General features: G+C 34.6%; 1 protein-coding gene and 1 pseudogene across 1 annotated transcript in view; one reads left to right on the top strand and one right to left on the bottom strand.

Moving 5' to 3' along the window:
* Positions 1-14,559, bottom strand: part of BMPR2 (bone morphogenetic protein receptor type 2) — a 197,375-nt gene that overhangs the window by 68,515 nt on the left and 114,301 nt on the right. The gene's annotated exons all lie outside the window — the stretch shown is intronic.
* LOC129523101 (U6atac minor spliceosomal RNA) lies at positions 11,395-11,513 on the top strand (annotated as a pseudogene).

Below are 14,559 nucleotides of genomic sequence, written 5' to 3'. Positions count from 1 at the left end.
GCTATTAAAGTAGAATGATAGAACTAGAAAATCACCGTTTTATAACCAGTAAAATAATAATAGGTTTGAGGAAGGATAATGCATGCTAAAGCTATTAGGTGAAAAGGTTGTTAAATAACAAAATTATTGGTAGGGTGACAAAGTATCTACCTACAGATTACTTACTAAATGCAAAGGGAAAAATGTACCTTTTCAACAAAATGTTGCCATCTGAACTGATACTGAGCCTCTTGATATGATACAATATGAAGTTTGCAGTATCATCCATGAGGTATTCTTACCAAAAATGTTTAACCCAAATGAAATCAACCTTCTAAACTTAACCTCCAATTTAGAAATTTCAAGGAATTAAAACTACAATAAAACAATTTGGTAAACCCAGAATGTAAGGACAACTGTCTCACGCTCTCTAGAAGTCAATTTCATGGAATACTAAAAATGGTAGGGGAGGAGGAGACTATGTTAAATTAATAGACATTAAACAAACAAGAGTCAAATGCAAGGAACACCTGGGTAGTGGTTGAGCATCTGCCTTTGGCTCAGGGAGTGATCACGGGATATGGGATCTAGTCCCACATAGGGCTCCCTGCATGGAGCCTGCTTCTCCCTCTGCCTGTGTTTCTGCCTCTCTCTATGTGTCTCTCATGAATAAATAAATAAAATCTTAAAAAAAGAAAAAAAGAGTCAAATGCCATGTATCAACCTTGACTGAATTCTGTTTTGGAAAAAAGTGTTAAGAGTCATTATGGGAAAGGCTCGGCTTGGACTAGATTATTGGCTAATATCATGAATTATTATTAACTTTCTTGGATTTGATATTGGTATTTGTCTTCTATTTCTAAGAGACGCATGTGATACTTGTAGTTTACTTTCAAATGGTTCAACAATAGCAACAATAAAAATAGGTATCGATCCATTCATCTAACCATCCAGAAAGGAAGACATAAGGGAGAATGCAAAATTGAAAAATGTTAATAATTATTGAATCTACATGGAAATATGAGATTAATTCTTAGATTTTTTTCTCTGCATACAGAAATTTTTTTTTCATATGAAAAAGCAGGAACTTAAAAGAATTGTGGTCACTATTGTCAAAAATTTGGAAGTGAAAAGAAAATAAAAACTGAACACTGAGGGGAAAGAATAAAAACTGTCAAAAGTCTAAACACACTATTACTTATTATTGGATGCTCCTCAATATTGTATTCAGAGGTTTTAATATGTAATTATAAATATTTAACCATGTGCATATTCATTATCTATTGTTACATAACAAACTACCCTAAAACTTATTGACTTAATACAGACTTATTATCTCAGTTTCTGGGTATCTCAGGAATCCAGTCCCTGCTTAACTGTGTGCTCTGCTTCAGGATTTTTCACAAGGCTGCAGTCAAGGTTTAGGTCAATGCCAAGGTTATTTCAACATTTAAGTGGGGAAGTATCTAAGCTCACTCAGTGGGTGTTAGTAGGATTCAGTTCCTTACAGGTTGTTGGGCTTTAGTTCCTTTTTGGCTGTTGGCAGAAAGCAGACCTTAATTCATTGACAAGCAGCCCTCTTCATCAGATCAAGTACACAAGAAGAGCCAGAGAGAGTATACTAGTAAAATATAAGTTACAGTCTTTTAAACCTAATTACAAAAGTGATATTCTATCACCTTCACCGTATTCTTGTTAGAATCAAATCACTAAGTCTTGCCTATATTCAGGGAGACAGGATTATATAGAAGTGGGAATACCAGGAGGCAGGGATCACTGGGAGCCAGTCAGAAGCTGCCTACCACAATATATAGGTATCTTCCACTTTTTGAAAGTTTGAATTATACCATTTTGCTTTTATGAAAGACATTAGTACCTGTTTTCACTAGCTAAATTAAATTTGAAGAGGATTTTTGTTTTGTAAAAAGATGACAAAAAGTGAAAATATAATTCAGCATTTTCCATTAGAGAGACAGCATTCAATCTGAGCAGCAAAAGTGGTACCACCAAAAGTTCCTTCTCCAGGAAATACACTCAGTGTCTTAACATCAAGCTGCCATAGCTCTGAACTGTGTTGTGAGCATCTGTTCTTTATCTCAATTTATTCTGTGCATCCATTATCAAGATGTACCCTAAGATACTAGAAAAGCCTAGGAGATGCTATTTTTAGGGTCTTGGAATGTTCAAAAAATTTTCCATATAAATTAATGGTTCTTTGCTTTACACCATTTCAGATTACAAAAGTTTCATAAGAATGCTCTACTTTCAGAAAGTGTGAAAACCTATAAATACATTTGATTCTCACTATGGTAGTTATGTTATATAAAGTCATTGCAAACACTGAATTAGCAAATACTGAACCAATGTTCCTATGGGAAATAAAGGGTTAAGTTCCTGTCAGTCTCTAGTCAAACCATATTCACCAATCTCATCAATAATAATCTTCTCTTACATGTGTTTCTGTTTAAAGATGTTTTATTTAAGGGCACCTGGGTGGCTCAGAAGTTCAATGTGTCTGCCTTTGGTTCAGGGTATGATCCCGGGGTTTTGGGATCAAGTCCCACATCAGGCTCCTCACAAAAAGCCTGGTACTTCCTCTGCTTCTCTCTCGCTCTCTGTGTCTCTCATAAATAAATAAATAAAATCTTAAAAAAAAATAAAGATGTTTTATTTAATATACTGTATATTGCTGATTCATTAACACTGAACTCACAGCTGATAAAACTATAACTCAGGCTTGAAAGAAGCTTCCTAACACATGTATTTTTTCTGTAAGTTCATCACAGCCTTCAAATGAAGATTGACTATATTTTATTCATTGCTAAAAACCTTGAAAAGTGTACACTTGGGAAAAATAAAACAGAATAATTCACTGTTTCAGTAATAACTTATTACAGCTTTTTTTTTTTTTTTTAGTGGGGGATGGAGTTAATGAAAGATGTAGAAAAGATTATCTTTGTTCTATTTCTCAACTGGAAGGACAAAAAAAAAAAAAAAAAAACAACAAACCTGAATCCACTTCATGAAAAACTCAATAACAATCCTTTCTTCAAATAAAAAAAAAAAATCACAGAATATAGGCTCTCATATAGTAAATAAAAATGAAGGGGAAAATGTCCTTAACAATAAAAAGAAAATTAAATGAGGGATGATATTTCTAACAGTTGGTTTTTAAAAAGACAGTTCTCTCCTAATAATATTTATTAAATGTTTTGTATATGCTAGTCACTTTACATGCACTGTCTTGTTTAATCTATATAACAATCATATAAAATAGACAGTATTATTTTGTATATGAGACACTTAATATATAAAGAGGCTAACTAACCTGTTCAATGATACGTTTAGCAAGTAAACAGCAAATTTTTAACTCAAGCACCAAGACTGAGGGCTGACACTCTTTTTTTTTTTTTTTTTAAGATTTTATTTATTTATTCATGAGAGACACAGAGCGAGAGAGAGAGGCAGAGACACAGGCAGAGGGAGAAGCAGGCTCCATGCAGGGAGCCCGACGTGGGACTCAATCACAGGTCTCCAAGATTACAACCCGGGCCGAAGGCAGTGCCAAACCGCTGAGCCACCTGGGCTGCCCCCTTTTTTGTTTTTTAAGATTTTATTTATTTAGGGATCCCTGGGTGGCGCAGCGGTTTGGCGCCTGCCTTTGGCCCAGGGCGCGATCCTGGAGACCCAGGATCGAATCCCACGTCGGGTTCCCGGCATGGAGCCTGCTTCTTCCTCTGCCTATGTCTCTGCCTCTCTCTCTTTCTCTCTCTGTGACTATCATAAATAAATAAAAATTAAAAAAAAAAAGATTTTATTTATTAGAGAGAGAAAGAAAGAGAGCACAAGTGGAGGGAAGGGGCAGACAGAGAAACAGACTCCCCAATGAGCAGGAAGCCCAGTGACAGGGGGCTTGATCCCTGGACCCTGGGATCGTGACCTGAGCTGAAGGCAGACCCAGGCACCCCTGAGAGACAACACTCCTTTTTTTTCAAGTTTGTTTGAGAAAGACAGTAAGCAACCATAGAGAGAGAGGGAGAAGCAGACTCCTTGCTCAGCAGTAAGTCCGACATAGGGCTCAATCCCAGAGATCATGACCTAAGCTGAAGGCAGACACTTAACCAACTGAGCCACACAGGTACCCTGAGAGCCAGTGCTCCTAATCATTATACTATATACCTCCCAAAGAATCAAGTGAATATTTTTGAAACATTACACTTCCCTCCCTTAGATGATTCTATTTTTTTAAGCAGCTGATTAGGTTAATTTCATACTATGGCTAGACTATAAAGTGCTTAAAATTATTTTTAATTTTTCATTGCAATTTTATTTATTTTTAAAATTTTATTTAAATCTAATTAATTAGGGGCACCTGGGTGGCTCAGTGGTTGAGTGCCGGCCTTTGGCTCAGGTCATGATCCCAGGATTCTGGGATCGAGTTCCACATCGGGCTCCCCAGAGGGAGCCTGCTTCTCCCTCAGCCTGTCTCTGCCTCTTGCTCTGTGTCTCTCATGAATAAATAAATAAAATCTTTAAAAAAATACAAATACATCTAATTAACTAACATAAAATGTATTGTCTGTTTCAGAGGTAGAAGTCAGTGATTCATCAGTCTTATATAATACTATAATGTACTTCTTAAAAAAGAGACAATGTGAAAAGAGCTTATAACAGTATTTAAGTTGTCAGTGCATTTCCAACGAAAGTTGTATCTGTTCAATTATTATTAAACATTATTTATCAAAAAGAAAAGAAATAACAAGTTTTGGCAAGGATGTGGAAAATGGGAACCCTTGTGCAGTGTTGGTAAGAATGTAAATTGGAAACTATGGAAAACAGTATGAAGGTTCCTTAAAAAATTAAAAATAGAACTACTATATAATCCAGCAATTCCACTTTGGATATTTATCTAAAAACATAAACACTAATTCAAAAAGATATATGCATCCCATGTTCATTGCAGCATTATTTAAATAGCCAAGATTTGGAAACAATCTAAGTGTCTATCAGTGGATGAATATGTGTATGTATGTGTATATAGCAATATTATTCAGCCATTAAAAAAAGGAGGGAATCTTGCCATTTACAACAACATAGATGGATCCAAGGGCATTAAGCTAAGTGAAATAAGTCAGAGAGAGAGAGTCAAGTACCATATAATTTCACTTACATGCAGAATATAAAAAAATAAAATAAAAAAAAACAAAAAACACCCAAGCTCATAGATAACAAAGAATAGACTGCTGGTAGCCAGAGGAGAGGTTTGGGTCAAAGTGGTAAAGGGGGTCAAAAGGTACAAACTTCCAGTTATAAAAATAAACAAGTCATAGGGATAAAATGTACAGCATGGTGACTATAGTTAATAATACTATATTGCATATTCGAAAGTTGGTAAGAGTAAAATCTTAAAAGTTCTCACCACAAGAACAAAAAAATTGTGTACCTATGCACAATCATAGATATTAACTAGACTTACTATGGTGATCATTTTGCAATACATACAAATAGCGACTTGTTATATTGAACACCTGAAACCAATATAATGTTACATGTCAATTACACCTCAATTAAAAAAACCCAACATAATGTTATGAAGACAATTGCTATTCAAATCACTAGTTTCATCTTTTTTTTTTTAATAAATGGAATTTTCTTTTTTCTTTTTTTATTTATTCATGAGAGACAGAGAGAGTGAGGGGCGGTGGGGAGAGAGAGAAAGAGGCAGAGACATAGGCAAAGGGAGAAGCAGGCTCCATGCAGGGAGCCTGACATGGGACTCGATCCCGGGACTCCAGGATCATGCCCTGGGCCAAAGGCAGGCACCAAACCGCTGAGCCACCCAGGGATTCCTCATCTTGGTTTTGAACATACTTGAAGTATCTTCATGTATTTGTGACTCTACATTTTATGGTACGTTGGCATATGAAACCACTAAATATATATTAGATGGATAATCAGCTTTGCTTTAAGAACATATGCAGAAAATTCCCAGTAATCAGAGAGATACTACAGAAAATGAGAAAGTTAAGGCAGGTACAGAGGAACATACGTGGAACTGGAAATAAAAGATAAGAATTATAGATGTTAAAATAAAGACATGAAAATTATTTCTTACTTCTAGATTCAAAATTGTCTAGTATTTCAGAAGACATTTATTTTTAAATACCAGTCAATTCTACTATTAATGCTTGGGTCTTATATTTTATAGACAAAAAGCTTCCATTGAGTTTGTCAGGAAAGTCAGGTTAGTAAACAGGCCTTGCTTGTTCATCAGGACAACCAAGTAATATAAATTTTTAAAACACCAACATTGGGAAGTCTGGGTGGCTCAGCAGTTAAGTGCCTGCTTTGGCCCAGGGCGTGATCCCATGGTCCCAGGATCAAGTCCCATATTGGGCTCCCTGCATGGACCCTGCTTCTCTCATTACCTGTGTCTCTGCCTCTCTCTCTCTCTCTGTCTTTCATGAATAAATAAATAAAATCTTTAAAAACAAAAAAACCCAGCAACATGAAGAGGGATTATTTTTTATGAGAGAATAAGGACAAAATATGTAGGTATGGATTTGGATTGATATTCAATAGGAGCAGAGCTAGCAAAATTTTAGAATGAAAACTGTGATCAACACAATATAACGTGTAAATAAAATCTTGTTACTATTGCATTAAAAAATTTATATTTTCTAAAGGATACATGCTTCTCTTGCACCATCTCTTCTCCACTAATATTTTTAATAAGACCAAATATACTTTCTTGCTAATATGCTTCATGAAGTACTAAGCAAAACTTCCAGCCATCCTTATTTCCCCTTTTGTGTCTATTCAATCACTTTAATGCTGTCATAGAAGCAATAAAAACTGAAAAAACATTATAAATTTACAACAGCTAAAAACCTATCTGTGGCCCTATGCCATATGTCAGTTTCTTTGAATGTAGGCTTTCTTTTCTATTTTCTAGCTTGATGTGAGATAAAGACATTTACTGCCAGACACTGAAGTTAGAATTTCTAATCTTAACAGCACAGCATAAATTAGAATGTGATTTCTTATTTTTTAGAATGTGATTTCTTAAACTTAGCTTTATTCAATCTTTGTTTCTCAACAATTTGATCCAACAATCAAAGTAATGAATGATGTAAATTGAAGAAAATAAAAAGCATTCTACATTTTTATACTGATTTTCACCTAGGAACCTCCAACACCAAATACAATGACTTAAGTCTATTTAATTTTTTATTAAATGACAAATTTTTGTCTGCTTTTCTACTAACCTAATTACTTTGTTTACTTTATAGTTAGGGAAGTTAATTATATTAATTCCAGAAACCTTAACAAGAAACTGTTTTTTTTTTTTTAATTTTATTTATTTATGATAGTCACACACACAGAGAGAGAGAGGCCGAGACATAGGCAGAGGGAGAAGCAGGCTCCATGCTCCGGGAGCCTGACGTGGGATTCGATCCCAGGTCTCCAGGATCATGCCCTGGGCCAAAGGCAGGCGCTAAACCGCTGCGCCACCCAGGGATCCCAAGAAACTGTTCTAAAATAAGTATTCAAACCTTGCAATAATTACACTCTTCTTTTAAGCTCTGGGAATTTATAAACACATAAGCATGAATTAAGGGCATAAGAAAGTAAAATACTATAAATATAAATTCATTTACTTAAAGACTGATTTTCTTTTTAAACAGAACTGCAAATTCTCTTATGGTTCGAAGGGACTCAGAATAATATAGTTCACTTTTCTAAAGTGTCAGACTTCTGGTTTTAGGTTATAGATGGACATGTGTTAGTGAGTTAGTTTTCCTTCTTTTGTCTAATTACAAAAGAAAAAAAACCTCAACCTCAACTTGGTGACAGTGTATCTCTACTATCAGAGAAAGTAAGCTTCAAGTTTCAGACAATTTGGCAAGCCACAACATCTAATTAGCTAATATGCATATATTGAAATATCTATGAAATACATATATATGCATATGTATATACATATATGTATGTATATGTATGTATGGCTTAGTTTTCATTTTATTTACTTTTAAATAAAGAATTTGGGGGCAGACCGGGTGGCTCAGCGGTTTAATGCCACCCTCAGCCCAGGGCATGATCCTGGAGATCCAGGATCAAATCCCATGTCAGGCTTCCTGCATGGAGCCTGCTTCTCCCTCTTCCTGTGTCTCTCCCTCCCTCCCTCCCTCCCTCTCTCTCCCTCTCTCTCTATCTGTTTCTCTCATGAATAAAATCTTAAAAAAAAAAAAGAATTTTTAAAGTTACCTCTACTTATTTTTTTTTAAAGATTTTATTATTTATTCATGAGAATACACAGAGAGGAGACAGAGAGAGAGGCAGAGGCACAGGCAGAGGGAGAAGCAGGATCCATGCAGGGAGCCCGACGTGCGACTTGATCCGGGGTCTCCAGGGTCACGCCCTGGGATGAAGGCAGACACTAAACCGCTGAGCCACCCAGGCTGCCCAAGTTACCTCTACTTATGACATTGGCTTTCCATTTACAGTAGTGATAGAAAGTTTCTCTTTAAAGCATGTATAATTTTAATGAGATAACTTGAAGAAAATATTAAGTAATATGTCATATGAATATAGAAAACATAATATTCAGTGGTACACAGATATGGTGAAAGAATCATAAAGAGTTCTTCACTTTTAGAAAATGCAATCAATTATTTTCAAAATAATCTTTTCTCTCCTCCTTCCAAATGAATGAGCAAACATACATAAACTGGCCCCCTGTTTGAGTATAAGAGTAATGATTAATAACAACTGATTATAAAGAGTAATGGTTAAAACCAACAGAAAGTAATGGTTAACAACACATACTCTGGAGTCAAAACACCTACATTTGAATCTTGGCTCTAACTCTCATTAGCTGTGTGACGTGGTAAGTTATGTATCTGCGCCTCAGTGTTCTCATGTAAAATAAAAATATAACTAATCATTTCATACACTTCTGTATGGGGTAACTGTAAAGGTTTAATGCATAGACAGCACTTAGAACAACGTCTAATACATAGGGAATATTTTAAAATGTTGTTTAGCTAGTTTTGGTTAATGTTAAATTATGTTAAATGTTAAATGCCCAAATTCCCTTTATATTTTTATTGTAAAGAGACTGCTCAGTCTAATAAGTTCATACTCTGATAAAATGAATTAAAATTTCACTAGTATTAAATTCACTAGTATTACATTTGTCTTATTTGGAATAATATTCTCTAAGAATCTTAAATTTACTGCAAGTATTTTATGAGGCAATACTCATTAAATAAATATCTCACACTAGGATCTGAAGGGAAATAGAACTAAGAACATGATATATTGATGAGGGTAGAAAGGGCAGTGCCTATAAAAGTTAACATATATACTATATACAACAGAAGGAGGGTTTCTTAAGCAAAAAATTCAGGGCTTCAGAAAATAAGAAATCAAGGGAAGAAAAGTACCTAATCTTCCTTAATTCCTAATTGTGTCTAGTTCTACTTATAATCAAGTACTGAACAGGAATATTACCATTGGCTTGTATTTTTTAAGGTTCCCATACAATGAAAATAGTTAAATATGGAACCTATCCCCTTAAAAAAAAGGACAAACAACTGAAACACAGACTCACCACTAGAAGAAAAAAATCTTTGAAAAAATAATTCAGGCACAAAGACCTAGAATAGGAGTTATCAACCCCATACCCCATAATCTGATCTCTAGCCAATTTTTTCCTTAGAGAATTCTCTCACAATGAGTTTCTGGTTGAACACACACTCTAGGCCTCCAATGCCAAACTCAGATCTGAACCTCAGATTACGGATTATGGCAAAATAATTGGCATAGATTTCTAAATATCAAAAGTTCTTTTTCCTTTCCTTCAAAAAACGGTAATAATGCTTCCTAATGGAGGAACATGCACAACATTTAAACCATACCTCTGATGCTGGGATTGGAAGAAATTTTTTTTGTTTTTGTTTTTTGAGAATAGAGAGCTGGTGTCCTCACTGACCAGAAATCACTGGTGATCTATTGGAACAGAACTTTAATATGTAACTGCTGATATTTAATTATTTTAAAACAGACATTTAAAAAAAAATAAAAAAATAAAACAGACATTTCATTTATTTCTCAACAAAAGCATCAGCAGACTCTCATCCTACTAAATTTTTTAGCAAAACAGCCAGAAGTCAACCGAGATCTCATTAATTTGGACCATATCTCATTGCCTCCAAAAACCAGGCAGTTTTATAAGATTACACAAAATTTGCAATATGTAAAAAAACATTTTAAGAACTAGAGGTAAGTGGAATAACCTTTCTCCATTCCCCTAACTCCACATCAAAGTAATCTTTAAATGATTATAATGTAAGACTCTGTGGCTCAGCAAAATTAAAGATATTCACTTATGATCATAGATTGGTCATATTTTCTCTGACAACTCCTCCCACTTTATTCTTAAAGATCCACTGTCATATGCTTTAGTTTCTATCACTAACTACCTGATGGTCTTCAGCCTCAACTGAGGGTGATTAAAAAAAGAACGCAGCTTTTTCTCAGGAAAGAGCTATATTTTGTTATTCTCAGTCATCCATATATTCCTTCATTGCCACGAAGTCTAACCCTACTCAATGTATGGGGTATAGCTATAAGAACTCAAGAAAAAGTGGTTCTGGATGTTGTGTAAACACATACTTAATAAGATATAATTCCAGTAACAGTAATGAATAGTTTGGGGTCAGGAAGTAAACTGTTCAGCTGAAAACAATTGAGAGAGAAATGACTAGGCCAAAGAGAACATAAAGTACCTTCTGCTGTTTCCCTAGAATATAACCTTTAAAAAAGCCATAACCTACTTGTGCATCATTTTCTTTACCAGTATTAATATATGCTACAATTGTACTTTTTGAGTAAAGTATCTCTGAAAATGAGATATGTAACAGCATCTACATAGGGAAAAATTTTCTAAATTCCTGCATTATTTTGAAAATTCAAATTTGATGCTTCTTTTGTGGGAAGGAAAAGAGAATAGGAACAATTATGGCTTTTTTTGTATTTCACCATAATGAAATCTAAAATAAGAGAGTTAATAATTGTTCTGCATTTGTCTGCACTTGCTATCCCATGAACTATTTGTCCTTTTAATTGAAAGTAGCAACCAACTTTCAATAAATACTGTCCATTAGTGAGTGAATCCACGGATTTCAACTTTTGCCAGATTACAAATGACAACGCATCCTATTCCTTTCAAGCATTTGAAAATATTTCAGAATTTATATATTACCATATATCTCTTTATTAAATTATTCATTTAACAAACATTTATTGCACTCCTACCACTACATACCTGACACGGTATTAGTCATTGTTGAGACAAAAGAGCATTTAAAAAAGTCCCTATCACCAAAGACTTTAGAATCTTGTATAAGAGTGTTGTATGAAAGGAGAGATTAGCACTACCCTTGACAAGGATGTAAGAGGCCCTCAGGCCTGACAACGCACACATGGTTAAGGCATTACCACCTACTTCAGGCATCTATCATTTTTATGATTTCACTTACATGTGGAAAATAAATAACAAAACAAATGAATAAACACACAAAAAAAGCATCAGACCTACAAATACAGAGAACGAACTGATGGTGCAAGAGGAAAGGGGGTAGGGAGATAGGCAAAATGGGTTAAGGAGAGTGAGAGATACAGGCTTCTAATTATGGAATGATAAAGTCATGGGAATAAAAGGTATATAAGGAATAAGGAATATAGTTAATGACACTGTAATAATGTTGTATGGTGACAGATGGTAGTTACACTTGTGGTGAACATACCATAATATAAAGAGATATTGAATCACTTTATCATGCACCTAAAACATAACATTGTGTGTCAACTATACTCTCATAAAAATTTTTTTAAGGGACACCTGGGTGGCTCAGCAGTTTAGAGTCTGCCTTCCGCCCAGGGCGTGATTCTGGAGTCCCGGGCTGGAGTCCCGTGTCAGGTTCCCTGCATGGACGCTGCTGCTCCCTCAACCTGCCTCTCTCTCTCTGTCTCATGAATAAATAAATAAAGTCTTTAAAAAAAAAATTTTTTTTAAAGAATCTAGTAGGGGGTACCTGGGTGGCTCAATCAGTTAAAGTCTCTGCCTTCAGCTCAGGTCATGATCTCAGGTCCAGGCACAGAGCCCCACATCAGGCACCTTGCTCAACAGGGAGTCTGCTTATCCTTCAGGCCCTCCCCACCTCATGCTCTCTTGCATGCTAGCTCTCTCTGAAAAAATGAAAAATAATTTTTTTTAAAATAATCTAATAGAAAAGACAAAGACAACTGAAAAATATGTGAAAATTTAGGTATGATGCCTGCAACTTAATTGCAAAAGGTTCAGAAAAAATTAGTGATCAGCATATATATATATATATATATATATATATAGAGAGAGAGAGAGAGAGAGAGAGAGAGAGAGAGAGAGGCAGAGACAGAGAGAGAGAGACAGAGAGAGAGATTAATAAGGCAAATACAGCAAAATGTTAAGAACTAGTAAATCTGTGGATAAAAGGTATATGGAAGTTTTTTTTTATGTTTGAAATAATTTAAAACATTTTTTTGTTGGGGGCCCAAAATATTAACACCTGACATTGATTGTCAATACAATAATAGGCAAAAAGTTTTAAAAAAGATAAGCTGCAAGTTAAATCTCCTAAAGACAACCATTTTAATGACCATTCAACCTGAGTAGCATAGTTACTCAATAGGACAAAAGGGTTTGTTTTTTACTAAACTACCCAAATACTAAGGACACATCTTCAAAGAGTTTATGGATGTGACAGCACTTTGAAGTTATAAAACAATATCAAATGCAAAGCTTTAATAGCCATCTTCAAGAGATGTAGAGATACTGTTTCAGTGAACACTGTTCTCAGAAAAATAAATAATGAACATTTTAACACCTTGATTAAGGTATAATTTAGCAGTATAAATGAGCATTGAACTTTTAATGAATGAGATATTAAGGGTCTTTCCTTAGGAAGAGTCAAGGTTCAAAGATTTTTTTTTAAACATGCATTTGCATGTTAAATCAGTACTTAAAATATAGCTCCTGTCATCCCTATTATATCAAGACAAACTGACAAGGGATGAAATGACTAGATTTCAGACTATTATAAATCATTTTTTTCAAAGCTAATTAGCTTTATTATTTTTAAAAAAAGAGTATTACAAATAGACAATGAACATGAGATTCAAAACAGAGAAGAAACAAAAATTATGTGAACCTCACTAATAAAAACAATCCAATGGGTGCTGGGTGGCTCAGTTACGTGTCCGACTCTTGACTGAGGTTCAGGTCATGATCTCACGGTTGTGAGATCAAGCCCTATGTTGTGCTCCATGCTGAGCATGGAGCCTACCAGACTCTCTCTCTCTCCCTCTCCCTGTACATATGCATGTTCTCTCTCTCTCAAAAAAATCCCCCAAAACAAAAAACAAAAAAAATCCCAATCCAAATCATTTTTTAAAATGGTCTCAGCAAAGCTTTATTTTAATAATACCAGTGCTTATAAAGACATGATGGAATATGCACTCCAGCATAGCATTCTCTCATAGGAGAATGTGAACTGTTTCCACCAATAGAAAAGCAATTTGACAATATATGAAGAATTTTAATACTGCTACTTATTGAATATAGAAATTAAAATTCTGGGAATTACAATTTAATATAATGCTACATATACAAAGATGTTCATTGTAATAAAAAACTAGTAACAGTGTAAATGTCCAAAACTGAGGGAATGGATAAGGAAAATATCTATTTGATGAAATAATATACAACCATTAAAACTGATGACTATGAAACATATACAATAATCTGGAAAATACTTATTCTGCTCAATGAAAAAGTAGGATCTAAAATGCATTTTTTCCTTTTTTTTTTTTTTAAAGTAAACTCTACCCCCAAGATGGGGCTCTAACTCAGGACCCCCCTAAGATCAAAAGTCACATGTTCTACCAACTGAGCCAGCCAGGTGCTCCCTAAAATGCATTTTTATCACTAGTACAACTATACAAAAATTAAAGAGAAAAACTAGAAAAAATTCAAAATATTAATAATGGTTGTATTTGGATATAGAAATTATTAAAGATTATTTCCTCTCCTTTCCACTTATCTCATTTTTCCATTTTTCTAATTTAACAAGCAGGTATTTCTTTAATATATTCTAATATACATAATACACAAATATATTCTCAGGTTAAAGATTCAAATAGAATATTAGAATATATGTAACTTTCCCCCTCAATGGTCACCCCATACCATCCTACTTCTCCACCTCTGTAAGTGCGCACCATGTTTCTATTCTGTCTTAATTATGTGTGTGTATACACACACACACACACACACACACACACATTCTTTTAAAGATTTATTTATTTATTTTAGAGAGAGATGGAGAGTGAAAGCAGGGGGAAGGGCAGAGGGAGAGGGAGAATTCTCAAGGAGGTTCCACACTGAGTGTGGAGCCCAACGTAAGGTTGATCTCATGACTGAGATTATGATCTAAGCCAAAATCAGGAGCTGGACACTTAACCAACTGAGCCACC

This window comes from Nyctereutes procyonoides, unplaced genomic scaffold, assembly GCF_905146905.1.
Source record: "Nyctereutes procyonoides isolate TBG_1078 unplaced genomic scaffold, NYPRO_anot_genome, whole genome shotgun sequence".
NCBI classification, from domain to species: Eukaryota; Metazoa; Chordata; class Mammalia; order Carnivora; family Canidae; genus Nyctereutes; species Nyctereutes procyonoides.
The sequence above is the reverse complement of the archived record's forward strand: the minus strand, read 5'-3'. Positions and strand labels throughout refer to the sequence as shown.